This window comes from Lipotes vexillifer, unplaced genomic scaffold, assembly GCF_000442215.2.
Source record: "Lipotes vexillifer unplaced genomic scaffold, Lipotes_vexillifer_v1.1 scaffold1463, whole genome shotgun sequence".
Taxonomy (NCBI): domain Eukaryota; kingdom Metazoa; phylum Chordata; class Mammalia; order Artiodactyla; family Lipotidae; genus Lipotes; species Lipotes vexillifer.
Genome location: NW_006778536.1, coordinates 380,221 through 390,563, shown reverse-complemented (window position 1 = coordinate 390,563; position 10,343 = coordinate 380,221). Strand labels below are relative to the sequence as shown.

The 10,343-nt window shown below is 45.3% G+C and overlaps 1 pseudogene; it reads right to left on the bottom strand.

Moving 5' to 3' along the window:
* Positions 1 to 2,788: 2,788 nt before the first annotated feature.
* On the bottom strand, positions 2,789 to 3,321 carry LOC103071177 (glycine cleavage system H protein, mitochondrial pseudogene; annotated as a pseudogene).
* Between the last annotated feature and the right edge of the window lie 7,022 nt (positions 3,322 to 10,343).

Genomic DNA, 10,343 nt, shown 5'->3' with positions numbered 1-10,343 from the left:
CAGAGCACGGGTTCTAGGCGTGTGGGCTTCAGTAGTTGTGGAACGTGGGCTCAGTAGTTGTGGCACACAGGCTTAGTTGCCCTGCAGCATGTGGGATCTTTCTGGACCAGGGCTCGAACCCATGTCCCCTGCATTGGCAGGCAGATTCTTAACCACTGCGCCACCAGGGAAGCCCCCACGATGTTTTTCAAGAGATAAATGAATAAGGAAATTATGGTACATCCATGCAATGGAATATTATTCAGAGATAAAAAGCTCTCAAACTACAAAAAGACGTGGAGGAAACGTAAGTGTGTATTGCTAAGAGAGGCCAATCTGAAAAGTCTACATATTGTATGATTCCAACTATATGATATTTTGAAGAAGGCAAACTATGGAGACAGTAAAAAGATCAGTGCTTGCCAGGGGTTGGGAGTGAGGGGAGCGTTGAGTAGGCAGAGCACAGAGGATTTGTAGGGCCATAGAGCTATTCTGTATGACACTATACTAACGGACACATGTCATTATGCATTTGTCCAAACCCATGGAATGTACAACATCAAGGGAACCCTAATGTAAACTATGGACTTTAGTTAATAATAATGTATTATTTTTATTATAATTATTTATTTTAATTCATCATTTAAATAATAATTTAATTGTCAAATGTAAATGCTATTTAGGTTTTACTTTATTTAAATTATATTTTTAATATCATTAATTGTAACAAGTGCACCACACTAATGCAGGATGTTAATAATAGGGGAAACTATGTGTGGAGAGAGGGAAGGATACAGAAACTCCATTTTCCGCTCCATTTTTTTCTGTAAACCTAAAACTGCTCTAAAAAGTAAAGTCAGTTAATTAAAGAAACAATAGCTAAGTGGAAAGAGAGGGCATTTTGCCCATTCGGACAGACCATTCAGACGTGTGATGTGTGATGCCCTGGGGCGGAGCCCGCGGTAGGTAAGAGAGGCTGCCCGCACCCTGAGCTTCTGATGCTCTGGTTCTCCCAGGGCTGAGCTCCACTCCAGCTGAAGGTGCCCAGGGAAAATGGACAGGTGACTCATGAGCTGCTTCGCAGAGCTTTCTGCTGGATGAATTTCTCAAAGGCAGGTGCCTAACTCCAGCCAGGGAGTGCCTTCTCCAGAGCTGGACACATGTGGCCCCCATCTGCACAGCTAATCCCCTTTCCAAGCTGGACTCTGGGGAGGGAGGGCTGGTGGGGATGGCCAGGGCTGGGCAAGTTATAAAAATGTGCCCTTCCTCAAGACACTTCACATCTACCTGTCAGAAAATTGTCACAATGTTCTGATTATTTATTTATTTATTATAATTTATATACCAATAATAGTCACCTATTTTTTTAAGTGTAGTCTATCTACTCAACACATTTTTTTATTTACTTATTTAGTTATTTATTTAGCCATCCTGCAGGCATGCGGCATCTTAGTTCCCTGACCAGGGATGGAACCTGCACCCTCTGCAGCGGAAGCGCGGAGTCTTAACCACTGGACCACCAGTCTTATTCTTATTTTAGAACAAGACACTTGCATCTGCTAGAAAACTGTCAAGATAAATACAAACCTGCACTGTCCACACTTCTGATGGCACCTCCTAGACGTGGTGCCCCCCTCCGCACTCCCCAACCACCCGACAGCTCCCGGAATATCCGTCCTGGTGGCTGGCCCCCTCTGTCCCCCAGGAAGCATCCTCTTCCACACTCACTCGCCCCTGCTTAGGGGCCAGGAGATCTCACAGATCATGTTCAGAATCCCTTCATGCAGCTTCATCAGGAGTCCTTTGTTAGGTTAATAGCACAAAAATGGGCTACTGTTCCACATTTCTGTTTATTTCCATCAGTTATTTAGACTTGGTTCTGCCTGAATAAGAAGGTTTTCTCTTTGGGGCTCCTCGAGAAGAGAAGCCTTGGGGTGCCGTCCTAAATCTTCAGGGGACAGACTCCCCGTACATCACCCTCCCAGTACTGAGTGCAACGTGGGTCCTGAGAATGTCTGATGCCCATAATTTACAGCTGTTTTTTTCTATTATAAGTAACAATTTAATTCAGGACAAGAGATGTTATTCAAAGACATATAAATAATAGTCTCTACTAAGAATGTTCATTGTGTTGAGAATAAAGCACTGGGAGATGCAAGATTGGCAAGTGAATGCCAAGGCTGGTGGGGCTCGGGGACAATTTTCCCTCTTGAATAAATGAAAAGGAGCATACTGCTACTTTCATTTTTTTTGAAGAAAAATTTATTTTTATTTATTATTATTTTTTATTATTATATTTATTATTAAACTGTTTCTTATTTTCCTGCAAGGCTGTTGCTTCACTGTATAAAAATAGTACCAGCAAACACAGTATATTGCAAAATTAATATAGTAATGCTCTTCATTGGACACTATACAACTCACAAACTTTTCTCCACTGCCATTTATTTCCAGTGGGAATATCATTGAGTATTTTGATCCAAATCCAGGGATGGCTGTAAGCAAATTACAATATTATATAAGGTTAAGATAACAATGTTATCCTTGAATTACATAATTTTTATAACTAGTTTTACCACAGATAACTTCAGAAATTCTTAATGTTATAACTGGAGACTAGCCTAAAAATCATTGGCTGTTGTGAAAAAGATGCATAGGGTTTATCTGACGTCATTAGGAAGCTAAGGGGTATTTTCTTCAGGCAATATTGTAGCAAGTAGTTTCTTTTGCTAAAAGTTGCTTTTAAAAAATCTATCAGCTACTAATTTAAGACAACTATGCTAAATTAAGTTGTTTCAGACTAGTTTACTTAGGGGTTCCATGCTCTCTCCTCAATAGATTTTATGTATTTCTCATATGCTACTTCACTCATTAGTTCATCTAGTTCTGAAGGGTTACTGAGTCATCTTGATCAGCCAACCATCTTCATAACAAGATTTGTTGACGAGCCCTGGATTTTCTGCTAGAGCTTCATTAAATTCAGTTACTTCTCCTGATAGAGGAGAATGGAGTTCATTAGCAGCTTTCACATTTTCCAAAGCACCAAATTCTTCGTTTGTTCAATTTTGTCCCAGCTTCAGGCAGCCTACAGTAAACAACATCTCCCAAAGCTTCCTGTGCAAAATCGCTGATTCCCACTGTTCCAACACCGTTTTCTGTTGTTACCCATTCATGTTTGTCTGTGAATTTATGCACCGACAGCACAGCGGGGCTGGTGCGCAGCGCCCCGCCGGCGCCCACCCTCAGGCCTCAGGGCCACGGCGGGCAGGGCATGTTGGGCACGGAGATGGCGCGCAGGCTGCAGACCATGGCTGGCACACTCGGTGCCGCTCGCAGAGCCATGTTCGCAGGGGTCACTACTTTCATTTTTATTAGAAAATATGCCTTATAATAGCTCCCAATTTTTCTCTTTCAAACTGTCAACTGAAAATAATGCACAACCTAAAAGTTGAGAGTTGTTTAATCCAGTGGACAAAAAATGAGGACTTAAGCCGGGGACAAAGAATCTCAGATCACTCTGAAGAGACAAGGTGGGGAGCCAGGTTATAAAGGAGTTTTTGCAACAAAGACTGGGTAGTGGGAATGTCAAAAGATTATTGTTAATTAAAGAAAACCAGACATCTCAAGTTAAGGAAATTGGTGCTTTTCTCTGTATGGGAAGATGCAAGATTCTGGACTCACTGAAATCGTTCCTTTAATAAGCACCTCAGTTGTCTGGGGCCAGTATCCTGTGCTTTCCCATCCTGGGTCTCCTCAGGGTGCATCTTTGTGGGGTGGCTGCAGTGACTGAGGGCTTGATGGCGGGCATCCTGTTTCTATCCTGAGTTCCCTCAGGGCTCACCATCAGGAGACTGTAACGGGATGGCTTAATGGCTGCTACATCCTTTGTTTACTGACATGGCAGGCAGCATTTTTAGTTCACATAATAGAGAACACCCATCCTACCCTGCAGAGAGGACAGATTCAATGTCCGCTCTCCCCCACTCACCTCCCTCCCCTCTCAACATCCTCCTGACAAGCATTCATTCAGCTCTTGCCAAGTGGCAGGCAGAGCTCAGGCTCAGGTGCTACAGAGATGAACACAGCACAGTTCTCAACCTTGAGGCACTCATTACCTGACGAGTCAATAAAATAAATTTTTAACACAAGGTGGCAGGTATGTGATACAAATTATGTTCAAGACACGTGTAAGTGGAGGGGGAAATGTTTGATTCTGCAAAGACAGCAGGTAACATTTCAGACCAGTCTTTGGCAGAAATAATTCTCATTGTTATCAACCATTTAATTCTCTTCCTGTGCAACCAGGAGGATGACATTTACCAGCTCCATTTACACAAATGGGGCCCTGAAACTAATTCCAGCCGGTGGGAGGTAGGCAGATATGATAGATGATACTTCTAGGCTGGCCCATAAAATACCTTGCACACCTGATCCTTTCTCCTCTTCTCCTGTAGCAAATCTAGAGCCACATGTTAGAAATGGCAGCATCTCAAGACAGAGGAGCCAGGATTGCTGAGTCACTGCCTGAGGGAGGTGCCCCAGCTGGAAAATCTGCATTGGAAATCAAGTGCATGAGAAACTTTTACTTTGTCGAGTCACTGAAATATGGGTGTTGTTTACAACAACTAGCGTAACTTACTTAACACAATGGAAATTGCTGTTTTGCAGTCGGCTGTTTGGGTGACAAAAAATAGATGGCTATTTTCTTAGCAGTTGGGCAAGAGAGGGTGAAGAAACAGCATGCTGGGTGGCTGGACATCTGTGTGATGTAGTGAAAAATCATTCGACCAAAGGGTCACCTGCAGAGATTTGGAAGGCAGACCCCATCATGATAGGGGGTGTACTGGAAAATGGAATGTTAGAAGCGGGTTTTAATTGGACTTGGCTCTGTTTAGGAAGGCAATACAAGGAAGAGATGAGCTCAGGAAATAGTTGGCTGTTTTTTTTGGTTTTTGTTTTTTGTTTTTTTGTTTTTTGTTTTTTTTGCGGTACGCGGGCCTCTCACTGTTGTGGCCTCTCCCATTGCGGAGCACAGGCTCCGGACGCGCAGGCTCAGCAGCGACGGCCCACGGGCACAGCCGCTCCGCGGCATGTGGGATCCTCCCGGACCGGGGCACGAACCCGTGTCCCCTGCATCCGCAGGCGGACTCTCAACCACTGCGCCACCAGGGAAGCCCTAGTTGGCTGTTTTTAAGCAGAAAATGAAAGGTAATAGAGAGTCCAGAAATTCAGGAACTTGTAAGGCTGCAAAAGGTAACTGTTTCTAGTCCCCAAACAGTAAAATATGGGAATAAAATGTAATTGAGCTGACTTTTCAGTTTTGGTGAACTTTCTGAGTGAAATAACATGACTTGGGACAAAGGTGTGAGTGAGCGGGTAGACTGCCCCTCAAGCCCAGTGGCCTCCAAGAGGCTGCCTCTTTGTTGAGAGAGAGTCACAGGAGTGAGGAGGCCAGAAAACAAAGGAGATTCCAGAACAGTGCTTAGGAAAAGTCTTTGGGTGCAGTTATAGGTACTTGAGAGTGACTGGAGGCAAATATATCAGCAGTCACTAAGTTTTTGAGACTGCTTTGCCAAGAATACCACGAGGCAGTGAGGTAAATAGGGAAAAGGGGTCTGTCTTTAGGTAAAAAGAAGGTTGAGAAGGTTGAGAGATGGTCAAGATTCAGTGTTCTGGACACCTAGGATCTGATCCTGTCAAACTGGAAGATAGATACACAAGCCTTGATCTTTTTTTTTTTTTTTTTGTGGTACGCGGGCCTCTCTCACTGTTGTGGCCTCTCCCGTTGTGGAGCACAGGCTCCGGACGCGCAGGCTGAGTGGCCATGGCTCATGGGCCCAGCCATTCTGCGGCATGTGGGATTCTCCCAGACTGGGGCATGAACCCGTGTTGCCTGCATCGGCAGGCGGACTCTCAACCACTGCGCCACCAGGGAAGCCCAAGCCTTGATCTTTTCAGAAGGTAATTGGACTATGGATCACCACAAACTTAATTACATGGTGACTCCAATATTAGCTGTTCTTTCAGACATGGTACCTTTACTGGAAAATATGAACAGAGCTCCTGGCATTTGATATGCAGCTATTTATCTGACAAATGCTTTCATTTATTATTTTCCAACCTGCAAGTACCAGAAGAAGTTTGCTTTTACTTGGCAGGGCCAACAATATACCTTCACAATCTTGCCTCAGCCTTGTATTCACTTGTCTTCTCTGCCATAATCTAGTCTGTGGAGACCTTGATTATTTTGATATCCTTCAGAATATTGCACTGACCCTGCATGTGCCTGGAATTATGCAGATTGGATTTGATCAAGAAATAACAAGTACCTTCAATGCTATCTCAGTCAGCTCAGGCTGCCATAACAAAACACCACACTGGGCAGTTTAAACATCAGAAATTTATTTTCTCACTTCTGCAAGCTACAAGTCCAAGATCAAGGGACCAGCAGGATTGGTTTCCGGGAAGATCTCTTTTTCTGTTTTGCAGATGGCTGCCTTTTGCTTGTATCCTCACCCAGCCTCTCCTCTGTGCACTCAGAGAGAAAGAGTGAGCACTAATGTCTCTTCCTTTTATAAGGACACCAGTCATATAGGATTAGACCCAACCCTTACAACCTCATTTAACCCCAATGGCCTCTTTAAAGACCTCATATCCAACTATAGTAATATTGGGGGTTAGGGCTTCAACATATGAATCTGGGGGACATAATTCAGTGTATAGCAGATGTCATATAAGAACCATGACAGTTAGAGCAGGTGAGATAAATACAATGAAAATTCATGGGCCCATTACCTTGATAATGTCCCTAGGCCTCTATGGTCTATAGCACATCGGAATACTTTTTCTTGTTTGTTTTCGGTACGCGGGGATCTCACTGTTGTGACCGCTCCCGTTGCAGAGCACAGGCTCCAGACGCACAGTCTCAGCGGCCATGGCTCACGGGCCCAGCCACTCTGCGGCATGTGGGATCTTCCCGGACCGGGGCACGAACCCGCGTCCCCTGCATCGGCAGGCGGACTCTCAACCACTGCGCCACCAGGGAAGCCCCGGAATACTTTTTGAAGGCTAAAGAAAAGTTGCTGCACACAACTTCTACTTAAAACTAAAAACAGATTCAATACTTAGGGGCACTTTCAGAATTTGGAGGCAACACATACCACGTCTGAGTTTGCTAGTCCAACCTATCTACAGAATAACCAGAAAGACGACCAGTTTTCAGTGGGGTTTCAGAGCAAGAGAAGATTCTGTAGCAGGTGCACATTACAATCCAAACTGCCCTGCCACCTGAGCCTCAGGGCAGAGCAGATATGTGATGTTCCCTGTGTGTTGCCTCTCTGGGAAACCCCAACAAGAGGATCATGGGACAGAACCATACACTTTTGGAGCAAAGCCCTCTCTTCTGCAGAGCAACAGACTTCTCTTTGAATAAAAGCACCTGGCTTGGTAATAGGCCTTGGAAACTATGGAACTTTGACCACAGGATTGGTGTCCTTGAGACCTGAATGCCTCATTCTGGACTAGGTGCTATCTAAGCTACCAAGTGTGGGTGGGTGCATGAGTATTTCATTACCAAGTAGATGTTGTGTCTATGTGCTTGGCCCCTGGCTGGTATAGAAGGCACAAGGAAGTTGCATAAGTATGTGGTTCAGACACTGACCTCTGTCCCTGCTGAGCTGCCTCATTTTCCTCGTGGGAGATTTGTTATGTCTAGTTGACTGGGGAGAAGCCCTCATGCCTGCTTTATAGTTGGTTCTACACAACGTGGAGAAACCCTTGGTGTGGACGCCTGCCCAGTCAGGGGAATCCCAGCCACAACTGCTCAACTCTGATGTCCTAATACAAAAGCAGCCAGAGACAATATGGCCCAAATACACATGGCTATGTCCCAATAAAACTTTATTTATAAAGACAGGAAGCAGGCTAGAACTGGCCCACAGTCCATAATTCTTGACCCCCTATCCATGGGAGACAGACAGTGAAATGATCAATGAATAAAATGAGTCACTGGCCATCAAAGACTCTCTATAACCTCTCCGAGAATATTAAAAAACACTTTGAGATTTGACATATGCCTGAGGCATCCATTTGCTATGAATCATTTCTTACCTGCATTTAAAAGGAAATCTTAAGTTTACTTTTCATTTCTAAGAGGATTTAAAAATACTCTTAATGGGCTTCTCTGGTGTTGCAGTGGTTAAGAACCTGCCTGCCAATGCAGGGGACCTGAGTTCGAGCCCTGGTCTGGGAAGATCCCACATGTCACGGAGCAACTAAGCCCATGCACCACAACTACTGAGCCTGCGAGCCACAGCTACTGAAGCCCACACGCCTAGAGCCTGTGCTCTGCAAGAAGAGAAGCCACCACAATGAGAAGCCCGGGCACCGCAAGGAAGAGTGTCCCCCGCTCGCCACAACTAGAGAAAGCTCATGTGCAGCAACAAAGACCCAACACAGCCAAAAATAAATAAATAAATAATAAAATTTTAAAAGGAAATAGGTTTTCTTAAAAAAATAAATAAAAATACCCTTAAGACATATTTTATTATAAAATAACTTAATCTGTGACCCCCATAATAAATGCAGTAGTGATCGTTTTCAAGGAGTAATTCTTCGCTTTTCAAAGACATCGCTTTTGAATTTCTTTAAATATTTATATCCCTGCCTGAATTCACTGTGTTGGATCTGGCAACTGTAATTTCCAATAGAGGGGGTAAGTAGGTAGGGGAACATTTTTAACCTGATGCATTACAGTTAATTTATTTCAAAATGGTGAAGGGAGAGAACCAACAGAACAGCGGGGCTTCTCTGGGCCTTGAGCTGCTGTGTGTGTGTGTGTGTGTGTGTGTGTGTGTGTGTGTGTGTGTGTGTGTGTGTGTGTGTTGAGGGCCCACTCTCTTTTCCTCTCTCTACCGACTGTGTGGCCACCACCATCCTGGAGCTGGCCTTGGCCACTGCTGCAGGCCACGCAGTGGACAAAGACGTCAGAGGCCCTGGGGACGGGTGCACCCCTGCCATAGCATCTCTCCTCAAGGCCAGGTTAGAATCCCTTTCTCACATCTTGCCCTCCACTGGTGGAGGCCAGTGTGGTGCTACGGTAAGAGCCAGGAGCTCTGCACAGACTCCCAGCCCCACGCCTCACCAGTTACGGGATTCCTCGCATCCCTTACTGCTCTGCACCTCAGTTTCCTCGTCTGTAAAGTGGGAACGATAGTAGTTCCCTTGCAGAGTTGTTGTTATGATTAAATTAGACAGTATCTGAGCAGCCAAAACCGGGACACCCCGCAAGCAAGGTGGCTCTTAGCCCAGTTCAGGGTCTGCTTCTGATATTTATTAAGCCTTCTTCAGTGAACTTGACCTCTCCTCACTCACCTTCTTCAAAGTAACACTTGTCATTTGCACAGAGTGATTCAGTGGGTTCTTCCATGGTTGTTTCTCATGTTCTCCCCCTAAGAGAAAAGTGACTGTAAGGGCCGTGCCACGCACTTCTGTGTTTTCACCAGTAACACGCACAGAACAGCTGTTAGTTTCATATTCAATATTGGTAATAAATATTGATACTTATTTTTATTTCAGGGAGGTGAGCAATTATTTGCCTTCCTTCCATCCTTCCTTCCTTCCTATCTTCCTCCCTTCCTTCCTTCTTTCCATCCTTCCTTTCTTCTTTCCTTCCTTCCTTCCTTCCCTCCTTCCCACCTTCCCTCTTTCCTTCCTTCCACCTTTTTGGACACAGGGCAGTGGCACAATGGGTTCTGGCTTCAGCTGTGACAGCTCAGGCTGCCCACCTCAGGTCTGGTGCTACCCTCCATCCACACAAACAGCTCTCTGCATCTCTGCAGGGACCACATCTGGCCCAAGGATGGAACGGCTCTTCGAAATCTCTGGAGCTGGGGACTGGATTGTCCTCCCTTCCTGCAGGGAACCTAGCATGCAGGCCGATGCTGGGCTTTGTGATTACTTCCCTTTGTACTGCGTTGACCCAAGGTGCTCAGGGGGTCAGTGGCAGAGCCTTAGGCTCAAGAACTGCTCTCTCAAAGTGTCTGTTCTTCCCCAACCACCAGGCACTGTGGAGAGGAGGCCACAGGCTGTTGGGCAGGCAGAGGGTGGGGTGTAATATTTCACAACCACAGGTCTGCTTAGAGGAAGTGCAGGACCAGCCATGGGGACAATGTACCAGTCAGACCGCCACTGAGAGATATCCAACTTGGGATCTTTCTGTCCATCAGCCGAAATAACTAGGCCTCCTGTCCCAGCACCCCTTCTGGTACCCAAAAGCCTCTGCTAGTGGTCAGAGCTTCCTTGGTTGAATGTGAAGTAAGCACAAAGGGGAGAAGGTGTTCTCCAAGGAGGCATCACTTGGCCTT